Source organism: Mytilus edulis, chromosome 13, assembly GCF_963676685.1.
Source record: "Mytilus edulis chromosome 13, xbMytEdul2.2, whole genome shotgun sequence".
Taxonomy (NCBI): domain Eukaryota; kingdom Metazoa; phylum Mollusca; class Bivalvia; order Mytilida; family Mytilidae; genus Mytilus; species Mytilus edulis.
In genome coordinates this window covers 35,252,365-35,271,902 of record NC_092356.1, presented here as the reverse complement: position 1 = coordinate 35,271,902, position 19,538 = coordinate 35,252,365, and positions in this window count along the sequence as shown.

Genomic DNA, 19,538 nt, shown 5'->3' with positions numbered 1-19,538 from the left:
GTGATAACCTTGAAAATGAATTACACTTCTATGTGCTTTTAAGCTTTTAATTCATTTTTATGGTCACTTAATTTATGCACATACATATATTACTTTCAATATTAAACAGATGTTTACGGAGAAACAGTTTTGCCAGTCATCATTTCACTAAGAAAAGGTGCATTTAGGAAAACAGTGATGCGCAGTGCTGCAGAATCTCGAATACCGGTAATTCGATTTAAGGTAATGAATATACATTGCTGCTTAGATTTTTGTCTGTTGTCAATTTATCTTCGACTTATACTATTTGATTGACCCCTTCATATCATCAGCCACTTTTTCAAAAGCTTTTATATTTCTGTTCATATACAAATGTAAAAAATCAGCTGTATTTAATGATTGAATAATTCGAATGTAAAACAAAAGTAAAGAATGTTTTGTATTTAAGAAACAGAAACACAATTCTAAGACCAGTTAGCTCAGTGAGAATTGTATGTAGTGTGTTAAAAGTCCGGTGTATTTAATTCCTTTTAAATTCTAAGTTTCTTCTGAAACTTACTTAGATTGAACCTATTGTTTTTTTTTTTCAATTTCAACATAATTGTCAAGTATAACAAGCTTCTGTCAACTTATATATTCCTTTTTTAACATCTAACATGTATACGCAGTACCTAATTGACCTAATAAGACGTTCTAACCTATTTTTGCAAGGTCCTCCTTGTTATAAATCTCTTCAACTATTGTTATTTGTACGCCTGAAATTTTTAACGTGTTTTGCTTTTTGCTGTTGATCCACTTAAAACTAGGAGAGTAAATGTTTAATTTCTATACTAAATAAAAATGATGTCATATGTTTCATGGATTTATCATTCTTGAATTTTTTTTCTCACGAAATAGAAACCGTAGAACCACTCTCGCCAAAAAAAAAAACCCGAACAATTTCTCATCGTTGTTGTGATTTAATTGGAGTTTTTCGTACGCAACTTAATAGAAAACCGTAGAACCACTTGCAAAAAAAACCCCACCACCCAACAATTTTCGATCGTTGCTGTAATATCTAATTGAAATTTTTCATACGCAACGTAATAATCCGATTACAAATGTACATGATGCGTACGCGTGTCTGTGTTGAGCTTTGCTACATTTGTTGTGTCATTAAAACAACCGAAAAATCTTATTATTTTGAAGGACAAAAACTGTTACCATATAGATCAAGAAGTCTCGACGGGAATTTGAAAAATATTTTATATCATTTTAGAAACATTCATTAGATGTGACTGTTTTGACACCCGTGAAGTTTACTAACAATGATAGATCAGTTAAGATGACAGAACATATTACAAATGTTAAGAATCCATGGAGTGTCCAGAAATCGAAATCAAAGTTTTATGATATAGGACGCTATGATTATGAGGATGATCCAGACGAAATAGCATTCATCTCAGAGGGTCCATCTGACATCAAAGATAACTTCGATGCTATAATATGCTGTTTAATAATTGGAGGTATGCAAGATGGTTTTTTAAAGTTGTTAAAAGTCTAAATGTTGAAAATTACACCAATTTTCTTTTCTTATGTTACATGTACATGGAAAAACAATATTTGCATCTGATGATATCAGTTATCTATAATAAACATCAAAACTCAAATATTGTTTAAACAAATTTTAAAAAATTGTGACGAATTTGAAACAATTGGCATGTGTGTGTGTCTTTTTGAAAAAAAGGAGATGTGGAATGATTGACAAGATTTGATGTGTTTCCCTCAGTTTTAGTGTGTAACCCGGATTTGTATTTTCTCAATAGATTTATGAATTTCGAACGGCGGTATACTATTGTTGCCTTTAATTAGAAATATCCGCAAAAATTTGAAAGAAAATAGATGAAATCAAATATAAGCAACCATTCCACCTTCAAAAATGAGAACAAACATACCGTGAAGTGGGGTATAAAAGGCTCGACATAAAAAATGTAAAACTTTTCAATTGTGAAACCAAAGGCCAAATTTATAACAAGGTAATTTGAAAGGAACAAATATAACATATATTAACCAAAGTCATCCACTGAACTACAAGCTTCGGACTTCGGACGGACACATAAATGATATGGCGGGGTATAGCACACTTGCTAGCGGTAATTCACCCTTTAACCTTGCATATTGGTGTTACAGTACAACATAAGAAGGTACTCTAATAAAAAGTTGAAACAACGCAAACGCCAAAAACAAAGACTATACGTGGTAGGATATTTATACATCCCTCATACATTTGTAACAACAAAATGACCTACTTACATCTTTGTATTAATGAAAATATGGTATAGGTTTTAATAAAAATGTTAAAGATGTTAATGTAGTCTCTGACTTTTTGATTTATCCGATCTCCATAAATGTCATTCATTGAAATCTAAAACATGCGTTGCGAACAAGTTGTGAAGTATACATACCGTAAGAAAAGCCAAAGAAACATCGTCGTCTGAAAGGTTAAAGCCTTTTTCTGTTGAAAAACTTTTGATGAGTCAAACTCGTATATATGAATAGTCACTCGTTTGATATCAATTTCCGTTTAAGTCGTAGGTACGGGAAACGATGGATATACAATGAAGTACAGTGTGTCCTTATACATAATATTCTTATATGAAAACTTAAGCATCGATATACAAACATAATTTATCTTCTTATATCTATTTACCATTTGTTGTTTTGTTTTAGTACCATATTTCACAACTTAAAATAAAGAGTTATATATGGTTTAATTAATTTGTATCAAATCTGTATGTTCATATATTCAAGCAAGCTAGTTGTTTAAAAACCTAATTTGCTGGTACTACAATACAAATAGGAACAGGAAAGGCTTAATGCATTTAAATTTATCATTTCAGTGTCGATGGAAAGCAAGTCTCAGAAAAAGAGAATTTATGTAAGACATACCGTAGTGTCGATATTTGCAGAATGTCATTTTAATAATAATAGAATAGAATATAATATTTTATTGTTCCGAATTACAAGCCTCATAAAGAGCACATACATCAGATAAGCTGATTGCTTATTGAATCAAACAGGTATCATAATATACTATAAATATCCCAGTAATGCTGCAGTCAGAATCAATGGCAAAACAAAATAAAAACAAACAAACAAAAACATTGATAATAAATAACAGGCATGTTGTTATTTAAAAGTCAAGAGAACTAACACTTTTTTTTCGTACCAATAAATCTTCTTTTATTCGAGTGTCACTGATTAGTATTTTGTAGACGAAACGCATGTTTGGAGCAAATTCAAAATTTAAATCATGGGATCCATGATGGGTTTATTCGCATGGTCAACAATAAGACTTAGCCTAAAGTTATTAAGTATTTAATTATAATATAACAACTAACATCATCAGTAAAATCAAACAACAACACTATGTTCGATTTAAAACAAAAGTGTATGATTGTGTCCACGCGTCAGAATTTAAACTGAATGTGACAATCACTGATCATGAACTCACTGAATTGGACACTTTTGGTTGATTTGATGTGTTACAAATGTACATATTCAAGTTTTGAACTTAAGAAAAAGTGCTGTACGAAAATAGAATTAATCCTGCAGTCCATGATTGTCTTTTATCAGAAAAAAGGTTTATTTCATATTGCTCTAAAGAAATGCTCGAATACAAACACACAGAACGTTGATTAATTTATAGTTCACACAAGGTCAAGCAATGCGCCATTGGAATGCGACTTAAATACACATTTCGAGGTCATGGAGGTTCATAAAACACTCTTCAAAAGCCAAACATTAACGTAGATCGGCAGTGGACGGAGCTTGAAGCGTTGTATATATAGTATACAGATACAGGCTAGCGATATCTGTGGAGCTGTTAATGTATGATAAGCCATCCAATTGTAGGAAACATTGCCTTAACACTACTTTGTCTCACATCTATGCCTGAAACATGAAGTCACTTTATTTTTAAATTTACGCATACATATAGGTCATTTATATGCATGCATTTGTTAATAGAATACAACTTTAATTTCCTGATAGATAATTTGTTAACTGATGAAATTTATACCCTGCATGAATCTATGTATATAAAAACGCCTTTTTAAAATTAACAAAATAAACAGAATATTGAAATCTGAGTTTTCCTCTTGAAATTGAATTCAGTAAACCATCTCCCCTTATGTCATGGGTTATTCTCAAAAGTCTGAAAGGCTGCTTTGTGAAGTTCTGTATTTTGATATTCATGATTCATGAATTGCTTCAATTTCCTTTACCATTCGATGCCATAGTGAATCTTGCAATTAACTAGTTAAAGGTTTTATCATTTGTAACCGTCTAGAAATATATGCATTTTAATAAAACACACCAAAATATTAAAAGGTTTGATAAAATAGGTTACTAGTATACACAATGACAGTTTACATTGACAACCAAAGCAATTTTCCATTTAACACATTTAATTCTGAAGACAAAAGATACATTTATTATCAAAAGACAAATACCATATAGGCATAAAAACCCAATATTATGCCTAAATATAATAATAAGATATTCGAAGATGTGGTATGAGTACCAATGAGACGAAACGTCATTCAAGTCACAATTTGTAAAAGTAAACCCGTGGCAGCGAACATCACTGAAGGGTAATTTATTGTCGAAATGCGCATCTGGTGCTGAAACTTTGGTTACACATATGATATCATTAAGTAAGGAAAGTAATATGTAATTAAGTAACTTTTTCTCTGTGTATCCTGTACCTACATTTATAACATTTTTGTGTCATGTAGAAAGAGTAATCAGAAATTAAAAGAACTGAAAGAACTAAACAAATTGCGACTTATTTGAACTTGATTTCAATAGTAACCATCATGGTGTATCTTATTAAATGTATATGCGTTCATTTCAGGGAAAATACACTGATATGTATCCGAATGCATTATCAATGTACCTTTTAAAGGAAGGGAAATGGAAGATACCAAAAGAACATATAACGAAGTCGTTTAACCAAAGATCAATCGAGTACATTTACGAGAAGGTATACACATATACAACTTGAAACAAAGTTACAAGAACATACAGACAACACAAACAATTAATCATTTGTTTCGTTTGCACATTGCCCAATTCTCAGTTTATTTTAGAACACAACTGATTTGAATCCTAAATATTCAAATTGGAAAGCTCAATCTTTACCTAAATGAAAAAAGCTGAGGTAGCAAAATGACTGGTTAATGAAGAATATGCAGGGAGCAAAACGAAAAGTGTACTGAATATGTATTACATTTCCATTTCAAATACTTGTTTAACCTTTGGTTGATTGAATTGTATGATACACACATGTAATGTGAATGAGATGCTTAAGGTGTAATACCACCAAATCATGGTACGTCACATCCGGTTGTATACGAAAGTAGGTCGAAAAAATATTCCCTTGAATTTGACAGTTGTAGGTAATTAATCCTACATTTTATTGCAGTAAAAACATTTCTGTGTCATAAACATATGTCTTGGGTATTTCAAAACACCATTAGTTTTTATTTTGGATTTCTATAGAAAATTTTGTAATCTTGAGGTTACATGGTGACTAAACCTTGTACACAGATAAAATAAGGGGAGAAATTTGATTGGTTAACTTCCAATGATGGTTATTTTCTTATATGCAATGAAATGTTATGTGAAATTTTTTCTATAGTACTGGACAGGATAAAACTTTACTCATGCCAAGTTTTTCTTTATTTGAAACAAAGATAAATTCTGCACATTTTTCTTAAAAGTGCAAATTTAACAAAGACTAATAGGGGAATATCAATGGTGGTATTACACCTTAAATGCTTCAAAACTGACAAATAAAAGTAGATACTGTTTCGAAAATTTGAATTTTCTAATTTCCAATGAGTTTCTACCTTCTTTTCAATATCGTACTTTACTTTGCCTTTTTTTTTAATTTTGATTCGATCATCACTGTCGAGTCGTTTGTAGACGGATTGCACGTCTGGTGTACAACATTTGAATCTTGATATATATCTATGAAGATTTATTATTTAAGATCATACAATAATGTACTGCACAAAAATATATCAACAGGACAGAGTTCTGCTTAAATGTGTAATGCACGTATTTGTTTTTATTATGTTTTAAATGCTCAACTTTGTCTAATGTAATCATTAAAAAAAAACTTATTTATCATAAGGATCTCTTGTCAAGATATATGACCTTGTTATAAACTAATTATAATGCAAGCTATGTACTTTAAAAAAAATCAAGTGTCGATCAGTTTACAATTTGAACATACGATGTTTTCAGTTAGTTTAACGTTGTTTTTCTTTCGGACAGGATTTGGCAGCTGATTTTCAACATGGATTGTGGTTAGAACTGCAAAATGACACACATATGGCTTTTAGATCTCCGAGAATGACTGGTATTATATAATAATGTTATAATCGGCATTCTAAAATCAACCAAATTTGAAAACAATCCCTCCAAAGACAGAAATCAACCTTATTTTGTCAACCAACTACTAAAAAACACTTTTTTTTTATAATCCTGGTACCTTTGATAACTTTTTACACCACTGGATCGATGCCACTACTGGTGGACGTTTCGTCCCCGAGAGTATCACCAGCCCAGTAGTCAGCACTTCGGTGTTGACATGAATATCAATTATGTGGTCATTTTTATATATTTTCTGTTTACACAACTTTGAATTTTTCGAAAAACTAAGGATTTTCTTATCCAAGGAATATACAACCTTAGTCGTATTTGGCACAACTTTTTGGAAATTTTGGATCCTCAATGCTCTTCAACTTTATACTTGTTTGGCTATATAACTATGTTGATATGAGCGTCACTGATGAGTCTTATGCAGACGAAAGGCGCGTCTGGCGTACTAAATTTTAATCGATAGACAATTGGCCTATTTAAGCAAATCAAATTTTTAAATAACGTTTTCCTTCAGTCTTGCATCTAATTATTATCCTATAAATATATCGATTTTACAATACATGTTATGTCTGTTGGACTGCATATTTCTTTCACCATAGTGTTTATACCCCCAACTTTCAAATTCAATCAGAAATATAATTCAGGACAAAGTTGGCCAAAATTTATATCATAAAAGAATTGAAACCTATTTTCTGTTATAAATTATTTGATAAGAAGTTTAATACTTTCATCAATTCGAAAAAAAAACCCAGTCATATAGAGATAGTAAATATTCAAAATTAATGCATTATGATCGAAAAGCAATTACTTTTATACATTAGGAAGATTGTGAACTAAACGACCCAATCTATACGGATTAAAAAAACCTCAACAGATTATAAGAGAAGCGTACCCATACCCAAATAGTCATGCGGGAATGCGTTTACAGTTATACAGAAAACGTCGAAATCCTAAGTTTACATTATACAGTTTTCGCATTCGTTACAGAGTTTATGGGCTCGTATCTCCTGTTAGTGTTGTATATCTACCCGCGAGACACAGGAAATATAGGGCACTTACAAAGAATTCCTCTATACCTTGAAAAACAATTATCCTATGATTGAGTGTCCTTATTTCATTTTTATCTTTTTATTCTTCATATTAGATATGGACTCATATTCCCTGTTAAGTTAACTAAAAAAACATAACAGGATTAAATGGAATGTTTCACACAAGTATGATGTTTTCATTTTCAAAGATAATAATAAATCAGTATTATACTTTATGCACATGTGTGATAATATACATCACAATCTAATATTGTAATGTACCATTAGAATATAATTTTCATCATCTGGCAACAGTCAAGATAAACAATAGATACATGAAAATAATTAATGACTTTTTTTTCAAACAAGAACCAGTTGAAAAGAAGGAACGTCTAAATTTTGATAATAGTTCTGGCGTTGACAGTGATTCCGATGATGATAGTGACATTGAAGATGCTGCATTTGATGAACATGATAGCCATATAGACAAGCCAGTAGGAAGAAGAAATGGTCAGTTCTTTAGTCATCATCGTTATACCAGATCATTGTACAGATATCACTACCCATATACATTTTCGACCGAATTGATATTTGATTATTTATTGATAAGATCAAGAAATTTTTGAAATATTGACAAAATAACTTTTTATTATTGATAAGATCAAGAAATTTTTGAAATATTGACAAAATAACTTTTTTCAATTTCTTTGGTTTTTCCTTTCTTGGAAGACATGTGTCTATGTTCTATATTGTATTGGCTAATTCACAGATTATACGTTTGTACTGGTTTCTAAAATTTTAAGACTGCAAACAAATCTCGCTAGTGAGTTGAGGCAAACATAACGTATCGACAACACATTTGTGTCGGTTTAAGTCGTATTCTTCAAAACAAGTACAATCCAAAACATAATCGATATTGAAGCATCAAAAACCAACCGAAAATGACCCACATGGATATTTAAGGTCGTTATAAACCACCATAATCATTCTCCACAAAACCAACTAAATATCGGAATTGGTCAGTGAGTTTAATACATAAATGTTTACCATTAGGTCAAGTTGTGAAATGAATAAAAGCTTTACAAAAAGAGGGACGAAAGATACCAAAGGGACAGTCAAACTCATAAATCTAAAACAAACTGACAACGCCATGGCTAAACAAGAAAAAGACAAACAGAAAAACAATAGAACACATGACACAACATAGAAAACTAAAGAATAAACAACACGAACCCCACCAAAAACTAGGGGTGATCTCAGGTGCTCCGGAAGGGTAAGCATGTGGCACCCGTCGTGTTGCTTATGTGATTACAAATCCGGTAATTAGTCTATTTCGGTAGGTCACAGTCATGAAAGGGAAGGGGATTGTAGTTACGACGTAAGGAACATATCCGATATCATTTGTGAAACGGTTATTCCATAACGGTCAACCAACTCGTGATGGCGTCCGTAAAATTTACGAAGGGATGATTTCAACTTCACCATTTGGAACTTTTGGTTTAATAGCTTCCTTGTGAGCAGTAACCCTCTATCAAGAAAATCATGATAGGAAATGCAAGCACGGGAATATCGTATCAATTGGGAGATATACTCCGTATGCAGGTGCTGCTGGAATGTTGCTACTTAGAAATGGAAAGTTCACAATTGGAAAGCTGAAATCATCTCTTTTGTCGTAAAGTTTTGTTTTCAACCGACCCTCATTGTCAATTTCTAGATGTAAGTCAAGATATGAAGCCGACTTAACTGTATCTGTAGTATCCTTTATCTCCAGTTCGATGGGATAGATGCGATCTGCAATGTTAATCAAATTGATCGTTTTATCATACTGACGAGAAACCTTGATAGAAGTCAATACATTTTGATCCTTGTTATATTCTTGTGAGTCAATCTTTACATTTACTATACATATAAATTAAAATCTATGTAAACATGTAATAAATAGGTGTATACATAATGAAAGTATTCATTTTGCAGCAAAGGAACTGAAGGTGTCAATATCGGAATTGTATGGCCTGATATTTTTGGCCCTTTTACAAAAACAGTATTGGAATGGAGCAAAACAGTTAATAGAAACTGGATGCGTAAGTATTATTCTACCAATTACATGACTTGATATATCCGTGATTATCAATTATGATTCATTACCATGTCAGTTTTGTTTTCAAAATCGTTATATCAAATTGAAGATATTGATTAAGGAGATCATAGAAGAGCTTTCGTTCATAAATTGGATTAAAGGTAAATAAAAAAAAAACTCATCCTGACTGCTCCAGTTTTGTTATGAGTTATGCTAATTAATACATATCATACAGTAACCTTCAACCTTCAACCGTTCTTATAATTGCTCTTTGGTTAATTGTTCATTATTCATTCCACGACTCTCTGTTGTTATACATATTTATAAAGAATATTATAATTGTGTCTGTTTTGTTTATATAATATAAATTATGTTGCTTCTTGGTTTATTTAACTGCATTAAAATGATCCTTGGTGTTTTCCGTCAAACATTTGCCAGTACTTTGGATATAATTACACAGATACAAATTATTGAAGTCGTTACCCATTTGTTTAGGGTGTGAACACATTTTATATAATGAAAGCTCCATAAACTACACCTTGATTCTTGTTTGTTAGTTAAAACATTTAAACCTAATACTAGTAATCTAGTGTCGGTGTAAAAAATAAAAAAAAATAGACGCTTCATTTAACCATCTTCAATTGTTTCTATCTATATTTGTCTTTTTTATTTGATTGTAGATTCGAATCCATCATGTTCTTGTTGGGTGCGTTATATTAGAAAATACAGCGAACAGCTGGCAAACTGCTCCACTAGTGCAAGACAGGCTTAGGAGATTGAATAAGTAATCAATAAATAAGTTTAAACATTTAAGATTTTTTATATGAAGTGACTAAAGATTTCACGCATTTTCGTCCCTGCAACGGTGGTCTTGGCATCCTCTGTTTTTGATGATCTGTTAACGTTAGCTTAAAGCAATTCCGTACCAGATTATAACACACCCCTTTCTTACAAACCCTTGTTAGCACTAATGTACGTGTATGTTACAAAAGTGTACATCAACAAAAAAGAAAGTGAAAAAACGATATCAATCAAAAAAGTTGTTGTTAAAATGCATAACAAAACGGTATAATTCATAGTTATCATTATATATCAACAAGAAAATCAGAAATCAATATTCCCTTACAAATTCGTACTTTTTGTTTGCTGACCTTGAAGTAACTTGCATAACTATGCAAGTTTATTGTTATAAAATAGATAAAACGGTGGGAATAAGAAAACGTTTTATCAATTATTCATCAACAACATATCTATGAATAAAGGAGATGATTAGCTACTATATGTTAGATTAAATAATAGTTTACATTACGTTTCTTCTTAGATAATTGGGTTTTTTAAAAGTCATACCGTAAAATGATAACTTTCTCTTTCAAATTTCAAAGGGTCACTTCCGGTGTTATCTGTTTGCAAACCATATGCTTCTTCTTAAGAGCACGTGACTGGAAAAATGTGTATGCAATATATATTCTACGATAATATCAAAACTGGTTTCTAAACATTAAGTTCGAATTCATGTGCCTTTATCATGTTTATACAAAATTCAAACGCAATTAAGAAAAGATATTTTCTTTAGCACTTGGAAGGTATTAAATGATTTCGACTTCAATTTTTTCTATGAATATTTAAGATCTTAATATATATATATATATATATCTCGATGCTTTCCAGAAATTTTCTGAACATTTTCATGTCATTCCCTTCCTATATTTTCCTTCTAACAAAGACTTGGTACATGCAATATTTATATAGAAATTTGTAGACAACACCTGATTATAAAGCCAGCTAAACCTCTCATTGGTGTGACATTGTATAGCCAACCATATGGCAGCAAATCAAACAGGCATAATAGAATAGGTAAACATGTCAAAAATGGGGTACATCTGTCAATATTTTGATATTATCTATTTTATGTTCTCATCCTGTCATGTTTGTTCTTCAAAATCATTGTTTTAGGGCCTTCACGCAGAGGGCATCTCGCATTTTAGAGTCTATATATGAGACTGACAAGAAAATTGAAAACGATAAACAGAAACGGAATAAACCTACTGGAAAAGAGGTGGAGTCGAATAGTAAGGAGGAAATGGAATTGGGTGAACATATCAACCATGCTGGCAGACTGTTACTAAATCATGGATACATCGAAGATGCTATAAAGACACAGAACAGAACGTTTCTGGACAACAAAGAAGTGCGGAATATTATAAACAAAATGTGGTATGGATTAGAGCACAGAGATCTAAAAACGGTAAGAAAGCATATTTTGTTTACAATGCGTGTAAATGAATGCAAAATAAGGAGCATCGAAATAAACGGCATCGTTTTGTGGATAAATCTATTGCATTACTTTAATTACCCCTTAATTTTATTCTATGTTAAATTCCACAAGTAATGAAAGTGTATTGACATTTATGAATGCGAGTTATTCTATATAGTGTATAGTGCTGGTGACTGGTACCTGTGTGTCTTTAAATAATTGTGCGATTGTCCTTTTTTCCTTGCCGAATTAAACTGTTATTTTAAATATGCGTATTTGGTTTTTTCTCTCATTAAATTGAGTGTTTAAATCTAATATATCGTAGGCAACTTTTAAATAAAATACTACCAAAAGTAGTTTTCTGCTTCAAATCGTCATATCCTACAAATTGCCGCAGACCAAAAAATTCAATTTAGAATCTATAACGAACGTAAATATATCAACTTTCCAATTATCAGCTTCGCACTTATTAGTAGAAACATATAAATTGCAACATTTACATATCTCACTTCTCACGTTCCGCTCTGCATGTTCATTAACAGGAGCGGGTATTTTTACACGAACAAAACTGCCCCAACAGAGTAATGAGAATGATCGTCTGAAATCGACCATATTTAAGTGTAACGGTCTTTCTCCTTACATGTAACTTTTAAGATTTATTCATGTTCTTATGTTTTACTGTTACACCCCGGTCCAAGGTAAGGGGTAAAGTTGGCACATTCAAACTAGTTTTACACAGCCACACTCTTTAGGTATCTATCACAAGTCAGGGGCCTGTAATTCAATTGTTGTCGTTCGTTGCTGCGTCAAATAAATGAACATTTGTCTTTAAAAGTTGATTGTTTGGAACCGAGGAATATATTGACAATTATAATCATTGACATCCCATTTCTAATAGGAATGAAATTTCATGAAACTGAAGTTAAATGATGATAAATTTTGTTCTTAATCTCACCTCATTCCACAAATTCTTTCAATGTGTGACGCAAAAAGCAATAGAACAGTGGACAACAATGTAAACTTTCGACTCTTTACGACCCGTTACTCACCAAACGACAGTAGAAAAGCATTTCGAACGAACTTATATTTGTATCTCTAATCGGCTGCTCTGCTTAACATGGAAAGGTCTAAAATAAGATACCATACAGGTTCTAATGCATCATACTATCTGTATTTGTCTATTTTACTAAATTACAATTACTTCAGTATCTGTTTGCAAAAAAGGGAGCAAAGTATAAAACTGGCTTATAATATAAGTTATATACCTTTGTCCATTTTCCCTAATGCGACCTTTCGTATAGACCGAATATCACCGAATGTGAATTTGCATGAACAACCAAATGAATGCAGCATGTCAAGCAGGATTTGCCTACCTTTTCAGAACACTCTAGATCATAAGAAGATGCGGTACGTGTAATTTAGAAAATGGTGGATTGAACCTGGTTTTATAGCTAGCTAAACCTCTCACTTGTATGACAGTCGCATCGTTGACAATGTAATGGAATTTGATGCGACTGTCATACAAGTGAGAGGTTTAGCTTGTTATAAAACCAGGTTCAATCAACATTTTCTACATAAGAAAATGCCTGGACCAAGTCAGGAATATGACAGTTGTTATCCATTCGTTTGATGTGTTTGAACTTTTTTTTTTGCTATTTGATTTTGGACTTCTTTTTGAATTTTCCTCGGAGTTCAGTATTTTTGTGGTTTTACTTTTTAGAATTCAGACTTGATTTGTTATTGTTATTGTTTTTATGTTTATTTTTGCCATGGCGTTTGCAGTTCATTTTCGTCTTCTGATTTTGTATGCCCCTCTTTGGTACCTCTCTCTCTGGTGTAATATTGTTTTTTTTGTTGTTGTTAACATTATCACTACTTATGATCGGTATTGAGGAACCTCGATCATTGGTTGTAAGAAATATATGTAGCTAAGGTATCCAATACCCATCCTTTTGGAAAAAATATATTGGGAATAACAAAACTACCAGATCTGTCATGTTTTAACATTATGTTAGAATTTCAAAAATCATTCTAAATTTAAGAATTAATTATCATCATGCAAAGCTATCATTGCTTGACCTGATTTTACATTAATAAAAGGCCTTTCCCCTTCAATATGCTCTTTATCTTGAATACATGGTCTTGGATTTTTAAATATTTTGGCTTAAAGCAGTCACTGAATGTTGTTACCATGTCTTTAAAAATGTATGAACATGTTTATTTACTACTGTAAGGTAAATCTAAATATTTATGACGCCTTGTTGTAGGATATCAGACTGTTTTGATGTGACGACTGTTCTTCAGCGTCACCACAACCACATTATATAGCTTAACAAAACGTCATTGGTGTTTAGACTAGCCTAACTCAAATAGATAAACTTAGCAGGTTCAAAGTTTTAAACTTTTGTACGACAGACATGCGTTATGCCTACTAAAGTATTTGCAGTGACGCTCGAATAAAATACAAATCTAAATTTATTACAAGTTTGAGGAGCATTGAGTTACAGTAACATCAAACTGACGTCAGGGTTATTTTGTGTCGTATGCTTTATACTAGTATGTACAACACAGTTACTATTCATATACGATTTTATTAAGTAAATTATATTGATAACAATACAAAGGGCCGTTTGTTAAAACTATAACGACACCAGATATATTTTAGAAACCTGTTTCTTCAACACTCGACGGATTTACACCATGGCCGTTGCATTTTTCTTTTACATTCACCAGTGACTTAATTTTTAATGGATGATAACTAATGTATTAATGGAGGCCTTTTGATATTTTCGACCGGTGAATTAAGGGTCAGTTTTCACAAATTACTAAGTATCAGGGTTATATAACAATTCTTGTTTGAATTCAAATAATGATGCACCAAATTAGTTCACATTGATCTTGAGTTCTGTTTTATCTTCTTACAACACGATGATGTTGTCTTTCTGTTGTAGTTGTTCTAAATCAGCTCTATACGGTCATGAATGGCAATTGGTTGTCAAAGGTTTTATATATTGGATATTTTTATATTAACCTTGTTTGATATCTTCAGTTGTATTTGAATATGACAAGCTCTATTGGCACTCAGATGCGCCTCTAGCCGATACAGCTTACTTACGATTTAAAATAACTGTACTTTGATATAAAAAATGATCAATATGAAAACAGGACATTTAATGACACCTTTTACGCACCTCGAGTAGAAGATGCTCTCTTGTTCATACACCTGTTCTCCGTCTGACAGCAGTTATATCAAAATGTGTGTTGTTCGTCCCTTGTCTGTCAATTTAGATATTGAGATACGATATAACAATAATTTTATACATATTTAACATTTTAGATTGTTGGTTTCATCGTACTCGCAGCCTTTCACATCATACTGTTACCTTTGTTAATGGTTACTATGGAAGCACGTCCTACACGATGGTAAGGTACCAGTAGGTAAACAAAAGAACGTACCATTATTTTTAAAAACAAGAAAATGGAGAAAATGATTTTTTTAGGTGTTTAGTGCTTACAGCTTTTAACCATTATTAGTTTACCACGAATCTGCAAGACACCCGTGGTGTAATCGAAGGTAGTCTAAAGCCCACACAATGATGAGAGTAGTGGAAAACCTTAGGGTATCAAATAAATCGCAATTTTAATTTAAAAGTAGCATTTAAACACAAAGGTCAGACTACTCGGCTGTTGCCGTTTACCAACAGTTGCACCAGCCACGGGGTTGTAAATACCCATTAAAAGTTTTTGAACAGCAGATACTATTGTTGCCTTTATTTAATATAAAAAAACCTGCCTAAACCATCAGTTCGTTTCAGCAGTCATCCATATTTTACGGCTACTTTGCGACACTCCCAAATATTTTCTATATGTAAATTAACACATTTCAGCAGTCACCTGTTTACAACAGTCAGGGTTCATTTATATCAAACAAGAGATAGTCATATCAATTTTCTACAACGGTCATCTTATTTGTTTATAACTACCAACATAATCATGAGAAAAATATATGTTGAGTGTCGTAATCAAATAGAAAACCGAACCCGTTTGCACCCGCAATACCCTCATAGGAGGTGAATTCTTGAATTCTTTATGTTCTATTGATTTCAGTTTCAATTAGAAACAGTATCAACCACGTATTTCTCCTCAAATGAAAATTTAGAAAGTTTTCTTCCAATTCGAATCCCTCGCATCCGAAATTTTTATTTCCAAGAACGATACTTCTTGCATCTAAAAACACTAACACAATTTGTTTCTTCTCCAAAATACAAAAAAACCCAAAACGTATCAAAGCGATAGTCAAACTCATAAGTCAAAAATATACCGACAATACCATGAACAAAAATCGACCGAAAGACAAAAAACACATTAAAACTCAAAACTGAGCAATGCGCACCTACAAAAACCAGCGTTGATCGCATGGCCTCCAAAAGTGTGGGCAAATAGTACTTCTTACATGATGTCCGTCGTATTGAACATGTACATACTAACTTGTTCAACAAACTTTGTGGGTAAGTAACACTCAAGAAAAAGAGAGCTGCAATTTGCCAATGGAACATATCCGTCGTTATCTACGAATTAGATATTCCATAACGTTCAAACATCTGGTGATGGCTTTGAATCTATTTCTAAATTATTACTCCATCTTAACAACTTGCAATAGCTTTCTTGTACACAATAACCTTCAAGGAAATCGTGATAGAAAATCCATCATTCCAAATTATATATTTTCAGGTTATATAGGCAGTACAAACTGCCATTCATGAAAGTCTGCATTCATTTGGTAAGTTTTATTACATTAAACGGTTATGGTGTAACATGTTTAAGAAAACGTATTGTTTCATAATGTAGATTAAGACGAAAAACATATTTCGAGTTTCATCTGTTTAAACTATTTTCAGGTTTTAAAGTTCACCTCAATAGAAGAACATATTTAAAATGCCCTATTTTGCATGTATAGTTATAAATTAAATAAGAGGACAAATCAAACATTGATAGATCAATGACAGTAGGAATACTATCATATTTTAGATTATCTTTGATTTCTGATGCAGTATAGCTAACGCAATACCATATGTGCATGCTTTTTTGTGTGTTTTACGTTATCTTGCTAACTTTTATAAAGTATTGATTTTCTAAATTCAGATGTTTTTACACCCCAAACATTTATTATATTATCTATATTTGGATGCATTCTCGGAAATGTCTTGAATTTTGTAATTGATACGATCTGCAAGTTTTTTCAATAACCATGTCTCCGATGAGTTCTGTGTAGAAGAAAGCCGCGTCTCGCGTTACCAATTATAATTGTGTTATTTCCAATGCACATTTCTATACATGCAAGTAAGATGAATAATTTGTTCGGAATGATCTTAAAAGAAACACATGTTGATTCGATGAGGTTTGTTTGTTATAACTAGACACTTTGTTGAACATGTGTCAATCGAAATGAATTGAATACTTAGACATACATATTTAGACAAACATTTATGACTCATGTTTTATTCAATGAATATTTGCACAGGTTGGATTCTTGTGGCTTCTTTTTGCTTATGCATACATGCTGTTATTTGACTACAAAGTGAATGGAATTTCATACACAGACTATTTTATAATCATTTGGATGGTGAGCTTTTTTGTGGACGAAACCAAACAGGTACTCAATTATCCTAACAGCTTTAAGATTGTGTTTTATAGATATAGAAGATGTTATACGAGTCCATCTTAGTCAAATTTAGAAACTCAGTTAAACCATTACAGGTCAATGTACGTCTTTAAACACGACGCCTTGGTTCGTTTTGGATATAAAAGAAGTGTTTTTGCTTAAACATATAGTAGTAACGCTGTATCAAAAAAATATAATCAATTAGATTGAAGTATTAGATGATGAGGCTTTCATGCATTCTACCTTCGGCAGAGAACAAGTCTCTTCTTTATATTTTCCCATCAGTTTTCGATGTGTTTACAACAGATTGACAAACTACGCAGATATTTAATAACTTGTTATATAAATATGTGAACGTATATTTACAATCGTCATTATAGCGAGTATATGATCAATTTTCATCAATAGAAGTACAATCTCGGTAATTCTTAGTTGTCTGATGTCTTTACTTGTACTTTGTGCCATATGTCTCTCAACGTACCTACATAAATTGTCAATATGATAAGAGATGAGGTATGACTGCCAATGAGATGACTACCCACAAGAGACCAATTAACACACAAATTAACAACTATAGGTCAAAGTACGGCCTACAATTTTGAGCAAAGCCCATACCGCATAGTCAGGTATAAAAGGCCCCGAAATGACAAATGTTAAAGATTTAGACCGGGAATATTAAACTAACAGCCTAATTTATGTACAAAATATGAACTAAATACAATTATTTAACACATCAACAAACGACAACCACTGATTTACACACTCCTGGCTTGAAATAGGCACGTGCTTACATATTGTGGTGGAGTTAAGCGGGATTCCAACCTTCACCTAACCTAGGACAGTGGTGTAACAGTACAACATAAGAAAGAACTATAAAAATCAGTTGAGTACAATTAGAAATGCATCTAACAAAAACATAGAGTGACCGTGGTTGGGTACTTGTATATCCCACCAACAAAAAGACACTAAAAACTGATCTGAGAGTACTCGCAGTTACTGCCAGCTAGTTCAAAGCCACTATCTACTAATAACAGATATCATGCCTCTAAGACTAAATCAAGTCCAGTGGATTTTTTATGGTTGCTATAACGCTGTTATTATAATCCAAAGCCATGTAGGCTCCCTTATAAAATGGCAAAGTCAAAAGGTAAAACACATCAAACGAATGGATATTAAAAATCATATTCCTGACTTGGTACATGCATTTTGTAATGTAGACAACTGTGGATTAAACCTAGTTTTAAAATATTTGCACCAAGTTATTTTTTCATAAGTTACGACTGCATCCATATTTTTATTTCTATTCATACAAGCTGTGTTTTTTTTTGAAGCATATTGTATCAATTATACGAAACAAATGGAAAAGTTACATTAGTGACTGGTGGAATCGGTTAGACTGGTGTTCAATATTGATATATACCGTTGGAATGTGTTTGAAGTTTGGCGAAAAACGAATTTATCAAGATGCATCGAAAGTCTCATTAGTAATTGCCTTCATACTTTTGTGCATACGGATCTTAAATCTGTTCTGTATGTCGGAGATTCTTGGTCCCAAGTTAGTTATGATTCGCAAAATGGTTTGTATAATTTTATCAACAGTACACTTGCATTTTGTTGTTTTATCTCAGTAAAACCAAGATACAGATGAAATTATTAACCATGTCAAAACATAATTACTTTCTATAGATTAATTTAAGAAATTGGAAAAAAATACAATTTTCATACAAAAAATGCAGAAAACACGATAACTATCAGATTAACTGTATAATTTGACAAAACAAAATGAAGCACTATAACCTCAAGTATTTAAAAGATCAAACAATGCGTGTTATGTCAATGTTTTGATGAACATTCAGTCTGTTACAAAAGACCATAGCTAAAACAATATGTTATGCTTCTAATCTCCTAACTAATAGAATGTGAAACTATTGTTAAGCTTATTTTCAAAGAGTTAAATCCCTTGTTGATATACTATATTCATTCCTTAAACTGTAAGATGCGAAATACGATTTAAGGTATACAAATTAAATGAACATGTTTGATTAACATCGCGTGACATCGTAAATATGGTTTCTTTTCTTTTAGTTTTCAGATACAGGTGCCTTT